Source organism: Passer domesticus, chromosome 21 (assembly GCF_036417665.1).
Source record: "Passer domesticus isolate bPasDom1 chromosome 21, bPasDom1.hap1, whole genome shotgun sequence".
Classification (NCBI taxonomy): domain Eukaryota; kingdom Metazoa; phylum Chordata; class Aves; order Passeriformes; family Passeridae; genus Passer; species Passer domesticus.
The window spans coordinates 3,701,323-3,718,722 of NC_087494.1; the positions used below are offsets into that span (position 1 = coordinate 3,701,323).

Genomic DNA, 17,400 nt, shown 5'->3' on the forward strand with positions numbered 1-17,400 from the left:
GGACACCAGGGGATGCTGAGCCAGCACACAATGACATTTTGAGAGGTTTTTTGGGGTGGGGGAGCCTTTTTTCCTTGGTTTCTTGTGAAACTTCCTGCTTAATAAACTACTTTAGGATGGTTTCTGCTGTCACTTCAAAATCAAAAGGTTAAACACATCCAGATTTTGGGCAGTGCCATTTCTGCTTTCTCAGCCTTGACTCCAAACAAGATTATTATGTCTTTTATTTCCCTTCTCTTGCCATTATTTAAACTTTTCCCTCGCCTTTGTGCAAGTTAGAAGGAAAAAAGAAAAAATGAGAAATTGAAGGACATTGGACCTGCTCATTTGTGTTCAAAAGAAATGCAAGGGGGGTGTGAAGTTACAGAATTTACCTGTTTATTCATTCAGCCACCAACAAAGCCCCCCAAATATTAAAATTCTCCAAAACGAGATTTTTAAGGGTTTTTCCCCCAATATTCCATACTCCCATTAGCAAATTGCAATTACTCTCCCAACCTTCCCAAAACCCCAGAGATTGCAAATCATTTTTCTCACATTTGGGAGAAAAAGTAGATACAGAACCCCCAGAGTTACAGCTACCAGATTAAACCAACAAGCCAGAAAGAAGGGAAATTCAATCAATATTTACTCCTGTGTCCCCCCCAGGCCTCTCCAGCTGCCCTCAGCACCCCCACCCCTGCAGCTCTGCTATAAAAAGGCAGCACCTGCCTCTCCCCATCACTGCCTCTGCCTGGGTTTTAGCCAAAACCTCCCCGTGAGAAGATTCCAGTTGCAACAGCGCCGTGGGATCAGGAAAATAAAAATTCTCCCAGTGAATTTCAGCTCCTTGACTCCTCCAGCCCCAATTTATTTGCAATTAAACACTGGGGCAGCATTGCTGGGTTTGGTGTGCTCAGGTGGAGATGTCCAGGCAGGAGAGGGGGGCACTTTTACCACATCTACTCCCCTAACTTTTCCAAAAGTGATTATTTTCTGTCCCTTGTGCCCTGGGCTTGGTTTGCAGCTCTCCAGGGTTCTCTGAGTGTAAAATGGTGAGGTTACAGAACAGAGGTGGGTGAGTTGACAAAGATATTTTAATCATCTGTTAAAGGTTCTGGCAGGGTCAGCTCTTGGCATTTTAGGTCTACACAAGGTCTCCTTTGAAGTGCAGCTATAATCAGAAACGAGCACTTAGAAAAGATGGACTTTGATGATCCTTGTAAGTCCCTGCCAACCCAGAATATTCCATGATTCTATGATTCAAATCACCAACAACTCATCTCTGCTGGCACTTTTTGTCTTCTGCTTTCCCTCAGTGGCCGGAAGAGAGCAGAGAGATGTGGGCAGGGTGGAAGGTGAATGAATTGTTTGCTGCCAAAAGAAATCCCCAGTGTGATTTTCAGGTTTGTTCCACGAGGCAGTGATGACAGCCAGACACAAAGGCTCCCAGGAAATCTGCAGATGGCACTTGCAGACAAGGTAGACAGACAGAGAAGTCCTGGACTGCCAAGCCACAAGTAACAGGACTTGTTATTATTTTATTTATCAGTGCAACATCCTGGAGAAGGAATAATTCACTGCTCATTAAATGCATCCTGTGCTTCCTGAGGATTGGATTCAGATCCGTGTGCCATCTGCTCTGGGTAATTTGTGCTGATGAAAAGCTGACAGCACACACAGAATTCCTGTGCTCCCAGAAACCAGCACGAGGTGCTGCAGAGCTCTGCTGATGCCCTGGCAGCACGGCTGCCAACCCAGCTGGCACCTGAGCCAAGGCTCCGAGGGTGGGGAAAGCAGGGAGGAGAGGAAATGTGGCACCCCAAGTCCTGCTCTTTCCCATTCACTTTATTTTTATTTTTTAAGAACAGGTCACATGAATCAGAGGTGGGACTGGCATGGTTGGTTTTCATGGGGTATTCACAGAATTCACAGAATTCCAGAATCACTGGCTTGGAAGAGACCTTCAAGATCATCAAGTCCAATCCAGCCCCAACCCCTCAACTCAACCCTGGCACCCAGTGCCACATCCAGGCTTTGTTAAACACCCCCAGGGATGGGGACTGCACCACCTCCCTGGGCAGAACATTCCAGAGCTTTATCACCCTTTCTGTAAAAAACTTTTTTCTAATATCCAACCTAAATTTCCCTTGGCACAGCTTGAGGCTGTGTCTTCTGGTTCTGTCAGTGCTGCCTGGAGAGAGCCCAACCCCAGCTGAGCACAGGCACCTTCCAGGTGTACCTGAAACCCTTCCACCCCTCAGCGAGCTGTAGAGAGTGATTTAGGAGCTGTATTTCCATCACAGAATGGTTTGGGTTGGAGGGACCTCAAAGCCCACCCAGTGCCACCCCTGCCATGGCAGGGACACCTCCCACTGTCTCAGGCTGCTCCCAGCCCTGCCCAGCCTGGCCTTGGGCACTGCCAGGGATCCAGGGGCAGCCACAGCTGCTCTGGGCACCCCAAGCCAGGGCCTCACTGCCCTCACAGACAGGAATTCCTTTTTTATTTTGAATTTCTAACCTAAATCTGCCCTCCTTCGCCTTAAAGCCATTCCCCTTGTCCTGGCACTGCATGGCTTTATAAAAAGTCCCTCTCCAGCTCTTTCACAGGCACCTTTTGGACACTACAAAGCTGCTACAAGCTCTCCTTACACTGGATTTATTGAACACATTGGCATGTGAGAGCACCCAGGGCCAGCTCTGGCACCAGCCCCTCCTTCCCCAGGCTCTTTTGGGGTGCAGGGGATGCTGCTCCATCCTCTCCTCAGCACCTGAAGTGATGATGGTTGGACTCCATGATCTTAAAGGTCTTTTCCAACTGAAATGGTTCTATAAATAAATCCTTCAGGCATCCAAAATCTCATTTAACATTTCCTCTACCTCTAGGCAGTCATTTTCCTGTTGGATTTTTATGCCCCACATTTAAATCCCCTTTGAGAAGAAGTTGTTAAGCCCATTTATGAATGGCAAGGACAGGGGCAGTGGATTTCTTACCCAGGAGGTAATAACACCCACCAAGGTTTGCTTAAAGCTTAAATATAAGTAGCTATAAAAAATCCCAGAGGTCAAATAACTGATTGTTCTTCAAACTAACCAAAAACCCACTGAGGATCTTTTCCTTTCCCTCATTTATATCCCAGTATTATTTTCTATTTCAAAAGTCCTGCCAGAAATAAAAGGATGTAATGAAGGAATTTTATCCTTAAAGGATCTCCTCCTTTCCCCCCACTCCCCCTGCAAATTTGAACATAGGAAATATTTTGAAATGCTCCTCTTATCTCTGTTTCCCCAGCGTTTTGGAGCTGCTTTAGGCAGGAGAGATGAACAAAGGCAAGGCCATTTACATGGAGGCAGGGCTGCCTTATGAATGAAACATAGTTCATATTGTTTCCATGCTTACCAAAAACTGTTAAAAGCAGGCATGTAACAAGAAATAATTGCTCTTTTTTTCATTGCTTGCTCTAGTCAGATTATAGGATGGAGAATTCCATCAACCAACAAGGGCAAAATCCACCCCAACCCCTAAGGAAAGTCTCATGTGTGACAGAGCCAGAATCCCACCCCACTTATTTTGATTTAATCCCCATGCCTTTTCACTTAGCAATTTTCTTTTTGTCATTAGCCACCCCTCTGTCCTGGATTTGAGTTCTTTATTCTTTTGCTTTTTATTTCTGCTTCCTTGTCCCCCATCCCAGAGGCTGCCAGGATTATGGGACAGCTGAAAGGTTCATGTCCCTGAATTCGCTGCTCAGGAGCATCCCCTCACTCCAAGGAGTGTCCAGGTGTTCTGTGTGCTCACAGGTGCTATTTCCACTGTGACAAACTAAGTTTTCATCAGCCCTCAAGGCTTGTCCTGCTCCTCCCTGTCTTTCTGAAAGGCCCTGACAGCCCTCAGAGATCAGTGCTTGAAAACCACCTTGCCTAGGGGAGGATTTGTGGCTTTTTTAGGAGTGGGAAAATTGAAGCACAGGGAAAGGGAAGCATCCTGTTCAAGGTCACGGAGCGAGCTGGTGGCAGCACCAGAAATAGCACCCAGAAGTTATTAGGGTTTGTTTTTTTTCCTGAATTTCCTTTCCTGTCCCTGCTGTTTGCTTGGATACCCAGATAGCTGTGTGTAAACAGAAGGTTTCCAGAGGCAGCAGCCTCCTTATCTGCCTGATTCATTCAGTGATGATGCAACCTGGAATCCAGATGTCCCTGATGCCTTCCAGGGCCCTGGTGGCCCCTGTGACATCACCAGCCACGTTGGGCAACTTTAAACTTGTCTCTCCCTGAAATGCCAATGTGCTGAATAAATCCAGTGTAAGGAGAGCTTGTAGCAGCTTTGTAGTGTCCAAAAGGTGCCTGTGAAAGAGCTGGAGAGGGAATTTTTATAAAGCCATGCAGTGCCAGGACAAGGGGGATGGCTTTAAGCTGAAGAGGGCAGATTTAGATTAGAAATTCAAAATTAAAAAGGAATTCCTGTCTGTGAGGGCAGTGAGGCCCTGGCTTGGGGTGCCCAGAGCAGCTGTGGCTGCCCCTGGATCCCTGGCAGTGCCCAAGGCCAGGCTGGACAGGGCTGGGAGCAGCCTGGGACAGTGGGAGGTGTCCCTGCCATGGGTATTGGAACAAAATGAGCTTTAAGGTCCCTTCCCACCTAAACCATTCTGGGATTCTCAGCAGGATTTTATTCCTTCTGCATGGTCAGGCCCATCTGCTCATTTCTCCACAAGAAGTGACTTTTTTTTTGCTTTTCTTCACCCAGTAAGGAGCCCTGGAACTGAGAAAATAAACTGAAGATGCTGCTGATCCTCTGTGTGAGCCACCAGAAGCTTTGTTGATTATTAATTAACTCCTCACTTTGCAAAGTGCCCAGTGTCAGGGCTGTCAGAGGACACGAGACACCTTTGAATGGTTTCTGTCAGCTCCTTGTGTGAGGGAGCTACAGGTGGATAAACCTCTCTGCCTTAGGCCAGGCCTAAGAGGAGGAAGCCAAGCTTGGCTCTGTGGAAGCAGGAGGGCTGGCTTTGGAGCCAGGGAGTTTCTGCTGATGCAGAACACTGGAAAACTCCCTGGCACAGGGCACCCATGGGCTCTGCCATGCAGGAGATGGATTTTACACATTTTCCCCTTAAAGAAATAAAGATGTGTAAATACAAGACCTATATACCCCATGAGAACCAAGGCTGTGCCAGTCTCACCTCTGATTTATGTAACCTGCTCTTAAAAAGTAAAAATAAGGTGGGGAAGGAGTTCTATCCATGTCCACTAATGAGCTGTAGAATAAAAAAAATAATAATAAAAACAAAATTGTAGTGGCCACAGAATTTAACAGGAGCCATCATCTCCTGAGGCCTCAAACAGAAATATTTTGGAGGCCTCAGATGTGGAAGGAGTTGTGGTGATCTGAGCCAGAGCAGGGCTCAGGGCAGTGTTTGGTTTGTCTGGTTTTGGAGAGCTGGTCCTTGCTCTGTGGCAGAGCTGCCATCCACCCAGGCAGCTCCAAACTCAAATTAAAGCTCCTTCATGGGCACCTTTTGGACACTAAAAAGCTGCTACAAGGTCTCCTTAGAGTGGATTTATTCAACACATTGGCATTTCAGGGAGAGACAATTCCAAATTAAAGGGGAATTAAGTCCCTGCCTTCCTCAGGGCCAGGGTTGCTGTAATTGTGGCCACTAAAATTTTGTTTTTATTCTTTTTGTTCTTATTCTACAGGTCACCACTGGACATGGATGGAACTGCCTCTCCACCTTATTTTTACTTTTTAAGAGCAGGTCACATAAATCAGAGGTGAAACTGGCACAGCCTTGGTTCTTATGGGGCATTTAGGAGTTATATTTATATATCTTTATTTCTTTAAGGGGAAAATAAAACCTATGAGCTACTCTACAGCAGCAGCCAACTCAGAAAATCATGGAATATGGAATATTTTGGATGGGAAGGGCTTTTAAAGCTCATCCCATCCCACCCCTGCCATGGCAGGGACACCTCCCACTGTCCCAGGCTGCTCCAAATCCCACCCAGCCTGGCCTTGGGCACTGCCAGGGATCCAGGGGCAGCCACAGCTGCTCTGGGAATTCTGTGCCAGGGCCTGCCCACCCTGCCAGGCAGGAATTTCCTCCCTACAGAATCATACATTTCTATTAGTGCTGCTTTCAAAACATTAAAATTGTTGCTGTTCCAGTGAATCACTTGCTCATTTGAAGACAAAACAGATCATGAACTATTTGATTTAATTTGCTTTTCAAAGCTTACTTGGTTGGCCATCCTTTGATCTTATTTAAACTTTTCAAATTCCTTTATTACATCCTTTAATTTCTAACAGGACTTTTAAAATAGAATATAATACTGGGATATAAATGAGGGAAAGGAAAAGATCCTCAGTGAGTTTTTGGTTAGTTTGAAGAACAATCAATTATTTGACCTCTGGGATAAAGTGGGGTTTTTTATAGCTACTTATATTTAAGTAGCTTATTTTATTCCCAGTAAACCTTGGTGGGTGTTATTACCTCCTGGGTAAGAAATCCACTGCCCCTGTCCTTGCCATTCATAAATGGGCTTAACAACTTCTTCTCAAAGGGGATTTAAATGTGGGGCATAAAAATCCAACAGGAAAATGACTGCCTAGAGGTAGAGGAAATGTTAAATGAGATTTTGGATGCCTGAAGGATTTATTTATAGAACCATTTCAGTTGGAAAAGACCTTTAAGATCATGGAGTCCAACCATCATCACTGCCAAGTCCACAAAATTCCACAGCTTTTAGTTCAAATCAAGACCTAAAAGTGGGAAAAGTTTATTTTTCCAGGTGAAGCTGCTCTAATGAGGCTTTTTATTTCTGGTGTTCTTCAAGCAGGGAACAAATTCCCAAAGCTTTGGCTCTCCAGCTTAACCCAGGCATCCTGAATTTCTAATCCTCACCTGTGCAGGTTGTCAGACACTTCCCATTGTGAGAATTGAAAACAAATCTGCAGCTAAAATCTCTACAGACATGGGAGAGAGACAAGTTCAGCTACAGCAAGGTTTGTATTTATTGGACTTGATTTTAGAGGTTTTTTCCAACATTAAAAATTCCGTGGTAGAGCTAAAGCTGTTCCAGGCACCAGAACTGCAGGAAACCTGGAGGTGGATGGGATTGCCAAAGGCATTTTATACAGGAAAATTCACCTTAAATTAATTCAGCAAATAACCTTTGTTCATCTTTAATATTATCAGGAATTAATGAGGTTTAGTGCAGCCAACAGCCTCAGCTGGCACAGTTTGTGCTCCACGTTTTTTCCTTTTGCTGAAAGAATCTCAGCCTGTCCAGGGGGTGAATTACCCAGGGAATCTCATCCAACCCCATGATACAGCTGCAAATTTTTAATAAAAATCTCCTGATATCTGTTATTTTACTGAAAATAATGGGAAGGCTGCAGTTTAACTAAAAAAAAAAAAAAAAACACACACAAAAAAAAAGAAAAAAACAAACAAACAAACAAAAAAAAACCCTACAAAAAAACCAAAACTATTTCTCATTCACAACACTAACCTGCAAGGATCCAAACTGAAATACAGGATTTTCCTTGTTTACTGTTTGATTTTGTGCACTTTTTTTGCATGCTTTGAAGGAAAGGCTTACATTTAAAAATAATTATTTGGTTATTGAAACTTTTATTCAGGTTTAGTTGGCTTGGGGCTTAGATAAATGGGAAAACCAGAACAGCAGTAATGGAATGCAGGAGAAATAAAAATGCTATTTAACCATGATGTTCTAGATGGGCTCTACATGGTATTTTCTCCCCTGACTGCAGAAAAAGGAACCAGGGAATTTACATTTAATGGTTTCACTACTGAGAATTCTCAACACTCTCAAAACAGACTGAAAATAATAAAAGTAATGCAAGGAATGGCTGATTTTGATTATTTTCTAGCAGAGGCAAGTATCCATCTACTTCATCCACCACACTCTAGGCCGCAGTTATTTTACTAAAGAAAACTTCCTTAAATATTTTCCATTTCATTCAATATTTCTGGCTCAGCCTCCATGTAATAACTTGCCCTGAAAAGGCATTGGTTGTGCTTGAAGCAGGGCACAGAAAGGAAGTGTTTCATTCTTTGGAAGAAGGAACTGGTTTATTTGATGTGAATGAAAATGGATCGAGTGACTTCTCCCTCCTCTGAGGCAAATATTTGTGTTAAACCCAGCCTGGCTCCTGCCTCACACCCATCCTTCATCCCTGCTGCTCAAAGCACGAGACCTCCAAGGAGTAACAGGCGTTCCCCTGGGGCACAGTTTAAAAAAAAAAACACCTATTTTTTTCCTCTGGTAAAGAAATCCCCATAACCTTAACAAGAAGGACTTCTCTCCCTAAGTGAACTGGAAAAAAACTGTTTTAAAGGTAATAAACTGACTAGAAATTTGAAGTTTTGTGTCTTTACGTCATCAGTAGAAAAGAAAAGTTGTGGGGGAGGAGAAGTAGTCTAAAGAGTTTGTTTTAATTCTTACAACATTTTCCCTTTTAGTTACTGATAATAAAATTTCCTTTATACCCCTTTACAGTTTTGGAGAAACTTTAAAATTTAAAACTTTGAAATTTAAATTTAAAACTTTAAACTTTAAATTTAAAACTTTAAAATTTAAATTAGGAGAAAGCTTTACCTTTCTCCTAATCCTGTCTCACAACAAAAAATAAGTGCATGGGTAATTAGCCAGCACTGAAACCCACCACACTCATTAGTTCATTAATTAGGAAATCTCAAAATTAAAAAAAAAAAAATCTTAAATTAGTGAACCAAAACCACTACACCCTGAAATTCCAATCAGGAAAACACCAATTTAATTTTTTCCATTGCCCAAAAAAAGCTCCCAAGGTGGAGAAGCACAGGAGCAGGACACGGCTCCCAACCCAGACCATGAGGTGTCCCCATCTCTCTGGAAAAACAAACACGATTCCAGCTCCCTCAGATGGGAAATCCAAAGGAACTCTTTGCTTTTGCTGGCTGAGCCAAGGAGAGCCTGCTCTGCCCAGCATTCCCATTTAGGAATTATCCTTTCCTCAGACTGCTGATTCTTTGATTCTTTTTGCCAGGGTCGGGATTAAATCACAGGATGGTATTTCTTGTTGGGACTCAGATGTTTTTAGTTCTGATCTATGTCACAGTCTCACCAACCCTGAGTTCTACAGCACTTCACTCTAACAAACTAAAATGGAGCCCCGTCTCTCTCTACAAGGCCTTTTGAGGATAAACTGTCCAATTAAGAAATGACACCTAAATTATTTCACTTTTAACTCAATAACCAACCATCCGTGCCCTGCAATGTGGACTTTTTTATCCAATTACACAAAACCACCCAAACCCATGGAGAAGAAGGTGAAGAAGAAGAAGAAGAAGAAGAAGAAGAAGAAGAAGAAGAAGAAGAAGAAGAAGAAGAAGAAGAAGAAGAAGAAGGACCAGCCTTTGCCATAAAACCTCAATCTTGCTCTATATCTATTACTGTATTCTAAAACCTTCAACTCTAAGTTTTCCACCTGTGATATCACACATTTCTATTCAAACTCCACACCCACAATCCCAGTTCTATCATTCCATTTTGGAAGCTTCTCCATGGCCTCAGGTCAATGCAGTGTTCTCTGGGGGGTCAGTGCCTGTCAGCACAGAAAATCTGAAATTCTCAGCAGCCAGGGCTCCAAATCAGACCACTCAGGGGTGCTGGGAGAACAAAGCTCCCACCTGGGTGGTGAGCAGTGGCTGCAGCTCAAAGATTTTGGGAATCTGCTTGTTCAGCACCTGAACTCAATCCCTGTCCATGGTGTTTGTCCAGCTCCAGTTGTGACATTCCCTGAGCTTGAGAGAGCAAATGGGAACAGCAATTCCTGGGATCTGAACTGCCCTGAAAGGCCTGGGAGGTGAGCTGTGGCTTTGAGAGGGAGCCAGGAAATCTCACAGAATCCCAGAATGGTTTGGGTTAAAAGGGACCTCAAAGCCCATCCCACCCCTGCCATGGCAGGGACCCCTGCCACTGTCCCAGGCTGCTCCCAGCCCTGCCCAGCCTGGCCTTGGGCACTGCCAGGGATCCAGGGGCAGCCACAGCTGCTCTGGGCACCCCAAGCCAGGGCCTGCCCACCCTGCCAGGGAACAATTCCTGCCCAATCTCCCATCCAGCCCTGCCCCCTGCCACTGGCAGCCATTCCCTGTCCTGTCTCTCCAGTTCCTGACAAAGAGCCCCTCTCCAGGTTCCTGGCCAGCCCTCCAGATCCTGGGAGGATATGGAAGCAGGTGAAGACCAGACAGAGCCTGGGCTCATCCAAACCTCGACCTCAGCACCAGAACTCTCCATCCCACATGGAGGTGACACCGAGCCACCCCACAAGCCTGGGACAGGGCAGGACAGTGCCCAACACCCCCACAGCAGCACCAACCCTTGGGTACTGTTCCATCCACACCTCACAGCCCGCCCCTCCTCACCCGTGGGGAGAGCTTTGGGCCATCTCTGACAGAGAGGACATGTCCTTGTCCCCTCCCAGGCTGCTGGAGCTGGCAGCTGAAGCAGCTTACCCATGTGGCATAGCCTTGCCCCTTCCCTGAGTCCTGCTAAGAGGAGGGGAATGGAAGTGGGAAGCAAACATGCCAAGCAACTTGAAAAGAAGCGCTCCGAAGAGACTACTCATCACACTGCTTCAAAATTTTATAAACAAGACAAGGCACCAGACCCTGCCACTGATTAGGTTAAATTAATTTAAAACAGAAGCAAACACTGCTTGTCTACAAGCTCCAGTTACCTGGAAACACAGATAAACCCAAAACACACTTTTCAAGGGCAGCAGGCACTATAGCTGGGGTTGGGTTTTTTTTTTTTTTCAGAAACCTGGTCCTCATGGAAAAATACAAATCTGGAAATGGCTTTTATTAGCAAGTTAATAATATACTGAAATACAAATATACACCCAGTCTTTAATTAGATTTCACAGAATTAAGTCAAGTAATATATATACACACACATAACTGTTGTGTAACAGCCATTCTCTGATCTCTGCTGTTTCTTTAAAAGTAACTTTGAGGACAGAAAAGAGTCAGGAATGGATCTGTAATTTAGAGTTTCCTTAAGAGCCAGATGAAATTGAAGAGCACAAGCCACAATAGTTTAGGGGTTGCTGGCAAAATCCAAATCCCATGTGCAGGAATCTCAGACACGAAGAGGGACAAAGTAATTCTTGGGGACATCCTTCCCATACAAAAACCTGGCCTGTTTTCTTTTGGGTTAATAATGTAGGGTCATATTTACAGGAAAATGGACATGTAGTCAACGAACCAGCCTAAGCTTCTGAAACTAAAGAACTAGGTCATCTTTGTAATAGAGCTGCATTCATCTTTGAAGAATAAAAAGCTGATGTTGCAAGAAGAAAGGAGCAGCAGAAAAGTTGCTGACAGTGGGCAGTGCCAGCACCCTCGGGGGGAAGAACCTTTCCCTGAGCTCCATGCCAAGCCCTGGCACAGCTCCAGCCATCCCTGGGGGTCTCACAGACTCACCTGCACCACTCACAGCTGTTTACTGGTAAGAAAAGTCAAAGAGATTCCAGATTTTTTGTGTAGCACAACCCTGTCAACAAGTGGAACTTGTTATTTCTTTCCTATGAATTGCTTAAACCTTGACTTCAGAAAAGTTTTGCTGCAATGATGGCAAATGTTAGCTCAGAAACAACATCTAGGTATCTGCTGAGCAGTGAGGATGATTTCACATCTGGAAGGAGGAATTAAAGGTCACACTCCAGTGCTCTCCATGCCCAGGCTGCAACAAACACATTGGTGCTACCTGATGAAAACAGGCACAAGTTCTGGGCTTGAATGAATTGTTTCCCATATTTTTTATATGTGCACTGTAGGGGGCTGCCCAGGACTGTGATTCAATGGGGGAAGTACAATTTCTGAAAGTAGAAATAGTCTGAAACAGAATCCCAGGATGGTTTGGATTGGAAGGATCTCAAAGCCCATCCTGCCATGGCAGGGACACCTTCCACTGTCCCAGGCTGCTCCAAATCCCACCCAGCCTGGCCTTGGGCACTGCCAGGGATCCAGGGGCAGCCACAGCTGCTCTGGGAATTCCATCCCAACCCCTACCCACCCTGCCAGGAGACAATTCCTGCTCAGTCTCCCACCCAGCCCTGCCCTCTGGCAGTGGGAGCCATTCCCTGTGTCCTGTCCCTCCCGGCCCTTGTGAGAAAACTGTCTCCAGGAAAAACCTGGCACAAAAAGCATTTCCAAGGTTCCTTTCCAGAACATATCTAAAAGTTTCCATCATCAGCCAAGGCAGAGCCTCAGGTTCCGTGTCCCTGCAGGCTGTGGCTGCTCCCAGGACAATGCCAGGTACCTGGGCACAGCTCATCCTCCTCTGCCTGAATTGGGCTCATTTTGGAACAAGGAGCTGCAAACCTTGGTGCTGTTTTTTATAGCTTGTCCTAGGCTTTTATAGCTTGTCTGACGTCAGGGAACTATGGAATGTGTCACTTATTTGGATTTAATTCCCAGGGATCAGTTTAACTCACACCTGTAGCTCACCAGCCCTCATTTTTTACTTGCTTGGACTAGACAACCCTTCAATGGCTTTAGGACCAAGCAGCTTTTGAGGATTTCAGTGGGAAGCGGGAGATTGTTGCAGTATTGCATGGAAAATTGCAGCAGTATTCCATGGAGAATTGCTGCATTATTCCATGGAGAACCACAGCAGTATTCCATGGGGAATTACAGCAGTATTCAATGGAAAATTGCTGCATTATTCCATGGAGAATTGATGTAGTATTGCATGGGGATTGGCTGCAGTATTGCATGGAGATTTGAAGAATTATTCAATGGGGAATTGCTGCAGTATTCCATTGAGATTTGCTGCAGTATTCCATTGAGATTTGCTGCAGTATTGCATGGAGAATTGCCGCAGGATTCCATGGGGATTGGCTGCAGTATTCCATGGGGATCAGCTGCACTATTGCATAGAGAATTGCTGCAATATTGCACGGAGGATTGCTGCGGGATTCCATGGAGAACTGATGCAGGATTCCATGGGGATTGGCTGTAGTATTCCGTGGGGAATGGCTGCAGTATTGCATGGAGAATTGCAGCAGTATTCCGTGGGGAATGGCTGCAGTACTCCATGGAGAATTGCAGCAACATTCCATGGAGAATTGCTGCAGGATTCCAGGGGGATTGGCTGCAGTATTCCAGGGGGATGTGGGGTGGCTGCAGCAGCTGTCTCCAGCCAGCACAGCAGGAACTGCTGCCAGCACAGCCCTGGGTGTTGCTGTTTATTTACACAGCACCACTCACGAGCCTTGTGGTGCCTCACAAAGTGAAGCAGAAGCAACAAACACAAACTGGGGCTGTTTGGAGAAGAGATCACTTTGTCTCAGGTTTTACAGCACCAGTGGAGCCAGGGCTCTGGATCTCCAGAGGATCCCACCACGGGGTGAACTGTGGCATGAACTGGGGGTTTGCTCTTTGGGAGGCAGAAGAGGAGGAGGAAAGGGAGGAAGAGGAGGTTCCAGGTTGTCCCAGCTCAGCACAACACAGGGAGCATTGCCCTGACCAGGAACTGCTGTAACTGGGGAGGAAGCACCAGGAAAATCTGAGCTCTGCTCCTGCACTGCACAGCAAATGGAGTCAGGGAGAAGAGACCTGGAGAAGGGCTTTGGACAAGGGCCTGGAGGCACAGGACAAGGGGGAATGACTTCTTAGATGGGATACTGGGAAGGAATTCTTCCCTGGGAGGGTGGGGAGGAGCTGGAGAAGCTGTGGCTGCCCCTGGATCCCTGGAAGTGTCCAAGCACTGGGCTTGGGGCAGCCTGGGGCAGTGGAAGGAGTCCCTGCCAGGGCAGGGGTGGCACTGGATGGGCTTTGAGGACCTTTCCAGCCCAAACCATTCCAGGATTCTGTGATCTCAGCCACTCCTCAGCCACACAGGGCGGCCCAAAACTAAACTCCCAGCAGTTCTCCAACCTCTCCATGGCTGTGCCCAGTGCACATTTCAGCCAGGGACATCAGCAATTGCTTCCCCACCACTGCACTGCTCCAGTGAGGAGGTGAAGGAGCTGGGGGTTTTTCTGTGGGAATTTAAAGTTCATAAAGCTGCTGGTGACTGGCACAGATTCCAGGACTAAACAAAACCCCAAACAGAAGATAGAAGCTATCTAGAAACAGGCAATTCTCCCTGGAAAGGCAAAGAGAAGGCTGCTGTAGGTGTCCTAGAAAAGCAGACTGGGAATATACATTTGAATATTATGCACTTGGAGAATGGCACTGGTGGATTTTTGGTGAGGACAGCAGGAAGACAAACTGTATCCTACAGGAATGGGAGGAGATAAAGGCTTCAACAGCTCCACACTGCTCCAACAGCTCCCACTGTCCCAAAGAAAGAGAACTGGCTGCTGCAGAACTGGAATTAACCAAGCAAGATCATTTATCCAGGCAATAAATTCCTGTGGGCAGAGTTATGGCTGCAGAACGAGTGGGTGGCTTTGTGACAGGCAGCTCACCCCAGTGACCTTTCTGTCTCTGCTCTGGCTGGACAGGGACTCTGATGACCCCAAAAACCACCTCATCCTGCCATCCTCAAACCCTACCTGATCCCACTGTCCCCAAACCCACCTCACCCTAAACCCACCTCATACCTCCATGCCCAAACCCACCTCATCCCACTGTCCCCAAACCCACCTGATCCCCAAACCTACCTCATCCTGCCAGCCCCAAACCCACCTCATACCAAACCCACCTCATCCCACCATCCCTAAAACTCCTCAGCCCACTATCCCCAAACCCCACCTGAACCCCAAACCCACCTCATCCCACCAGCCCCAAACCCTCATCCTACCATCCCCAAACCTCACCTGATCCCAAACCCCACCTGATCCCACCATCCTCAAACCCCAACTCATCCCGAACTCCACCTCATCCCAAACCTCACCTGATCCCACCATCCCCAAATCCACCTCATCCCAAACTCCACCTCACCCTCCCATCCCAACCATGGGCTGGGTCAGTCCAGAAGCTCCTGATGGACCAGGACGAGTGGAGAACCTTCAAACCCTTTTGAACCCTAAATCTTGGGGTAGAACATCTTCTCTGCTAACTCTCAGTCCCTTCTGAGGACTGGGTCAGTCCAGAAGCTCCTGAAGGACCAGGACCAGCGGGGAACCTTCAAACCCTTTTGAACCCTAAATCTTGGGGTAGAACATCTTCTCTGCTAACTCTGAGTCCCTTCTGAGGGCTGGGTCAGTCCAGAAGCTCCTGATGGACCAGAACCCTAAATCTGGGAGTAGAACATCTTCTCTGCTAACTCTGAGACCCTTCTGAGGGCTGGGTCAGTCCAGAAGCTCCTGATGGACCAGGACGAGTGGAAAACCTTCAAACCCTTTTGAACCCTAAATTTCGGGGTGGGGGGAACACTTCTCTGCTAACTCTGAGACCCTTCTGAGGGCTGGGTCAGTCCAGAAGCTCCTGAAGGACCAGAACCCTAAATCTGGGGGTAGAACATCTTCTCTGCTAACTCTGAGTCCCTTCTGAGGGCTGGGTCAGTCCAGAAGCTCCTGATGGACCAGGACCAGCGGGGAACCTTCAAACCCTTTTGAACCCTAAATCTTGGGGTAGAACATCTTCTCTGCTAACTCTGAGTCCCTTCCGAGGGCTGGGTCAGTCCAGAAGCTCCTGATGGACCAGGACCAGCGGGGAACCTTCAAACCCTTTTGAACCCTAAATCTGGGGGGGGGGGAACACTTCTCTGCCAGCTGTGGGACCCCCGAGAGGAGCTCTGGGGACCCCGGAGGAGCAGCCGGAGCCGGGGCGGGCCGGGGAGCCGCGGCTGGCGGGAGGATGTGGGGGAGGCTGCGATGTTTGGGGACCAACAGCGGTTGCCAGGGGCGACGCGGTCCCCTCCCGCTCTCCTCCCGTTGCCAGGCAACGCGGGGAGCGTTTCCCAAACCAAACATCCCCATCCCGCCTCACCAAATATGTCAGCGGGTATTTTCAGGAGCCCGGGCAAGGCGGGAGGGACAAATAACGCCTTTGCCATGGTAACTGCGAGGGGGGGCCCCGGCCGCCGCCGCCGCCGCTTTGTTTTGGTTTGGGTTTATTTTATTGAATTGTTATTTCAGAATAAACGGATTAGCGGGGCTGGGGGAGCGCTGGGCAAAGCAGATGCTCAGGAGAGAAATGTTTTTGGTCTTTTTTTTTTGTTTGGTTGGGGTTTTTTTAAAAGTAATATTGAAGAATATATTAAGATAATTAATATACTAAAGAATAAAAATAATATTGCAGAATAAATATTCTTTTAAAAATAATAAATAAAATAAAAACAATAAATGTTAATAAATATTAAAGAATAAACTGTATTAAATAATATATTAAAACTAATATTAAGCTTTTCTTGGAGCTGTGTGTAGATGCTCAGGAAATAAATATTTTTGTTCATTTGGCTTTTTAAAAAAAAATATTAAGGAATTAAGCTTTTTGGAGCTGGTTGTAGATGCTCAGGAAATAAATATTTTTGTTCATTTGGGTTTTTTAAAAACAATATTAAAGAATTAAGTTTTTTTGGAGCTGGTGTGTAGATGCTCAGAAGAAAAATCTTTTTGTTCAGCTGGGGGTTTTTTAACATAATATTAAAGAATTAAGCTTTTTTGGAGCTGTGTGTAAACTACTCACAGTGTTTCTGCACCCCCAAACACATACAAGTCCCTCAGCAAGTTCTCTTCCAACTTATTTTTTCCCCCATCTATTTGTAGATGCCTCTAAGTTTTCCAGCAGAATTTAGACCCCTTTTAGCCAGGCTTTAGCTTACTTAAAACAGGTTTGCTTTTCTTGGTGGTGGCTGTGAATCCAGGCAAAGGCTGGGAAATGAGCTTTTGGGAGAGTGTGGTTTTGGAGTGTCCTCTGATTTGATGAAGAGGAGAAATTAATCAAAAGGATGTTTTCTTCCAGTGCCACGAACATGGAAAGCTAATTTAAATTCTCCACATCGATTTTTTTACATTAGAATTTGAGGCAATTAATCATAAGCAAAAACTGTAGAGACACTTAGAGGATTTTAAGGGAGAGCTTGCTCTGGGGAGATAAAGATTAGAGAAAAGCTTTTGTTGGGCTGGTGGAAGCATCATTGTCCTGGGTCTGATCTAACACACAAAAGTTCTGCTGTGCTTGCTGATCATCAGTGAGGCCACAGGCTGCTGTCACAGGCTCCAGCAGGAGCAGACCTGGGGCAGAATTTGTGGTTTTTAATCTGAATTTAGGCAGTGGCATCACTTCAGTTCACCTTGGCAGTGATCAATAAAAGCTGCTCACTGGTGATTTCCAGCTGTGGGTGCTTTCAGTGCTTCCTTTGGTGTTCCTCCAGGTGTTTCACACTGATTATAGAATGACAAAGTTTGGAAAAGACCTCCAGGATAAAGCCTAAACTTTGATGGAATGTACAGTCCCC

The 17,400-nt window shown here is 46.1% G+C and overlaps 1 protein-coding gene across 10 annotated transcripts in view; it reads right to left on the bottom strand.

The window, feature by feature from the left end:
- Positions 1 to 17,400, bottom strand: part of RFX2 (regulatory factor X2) — a 76,226-nt gene that overhangs the window by 35,364 nt on the left and 23,462 nt on the right. The window lies entirely within an intron of this gene.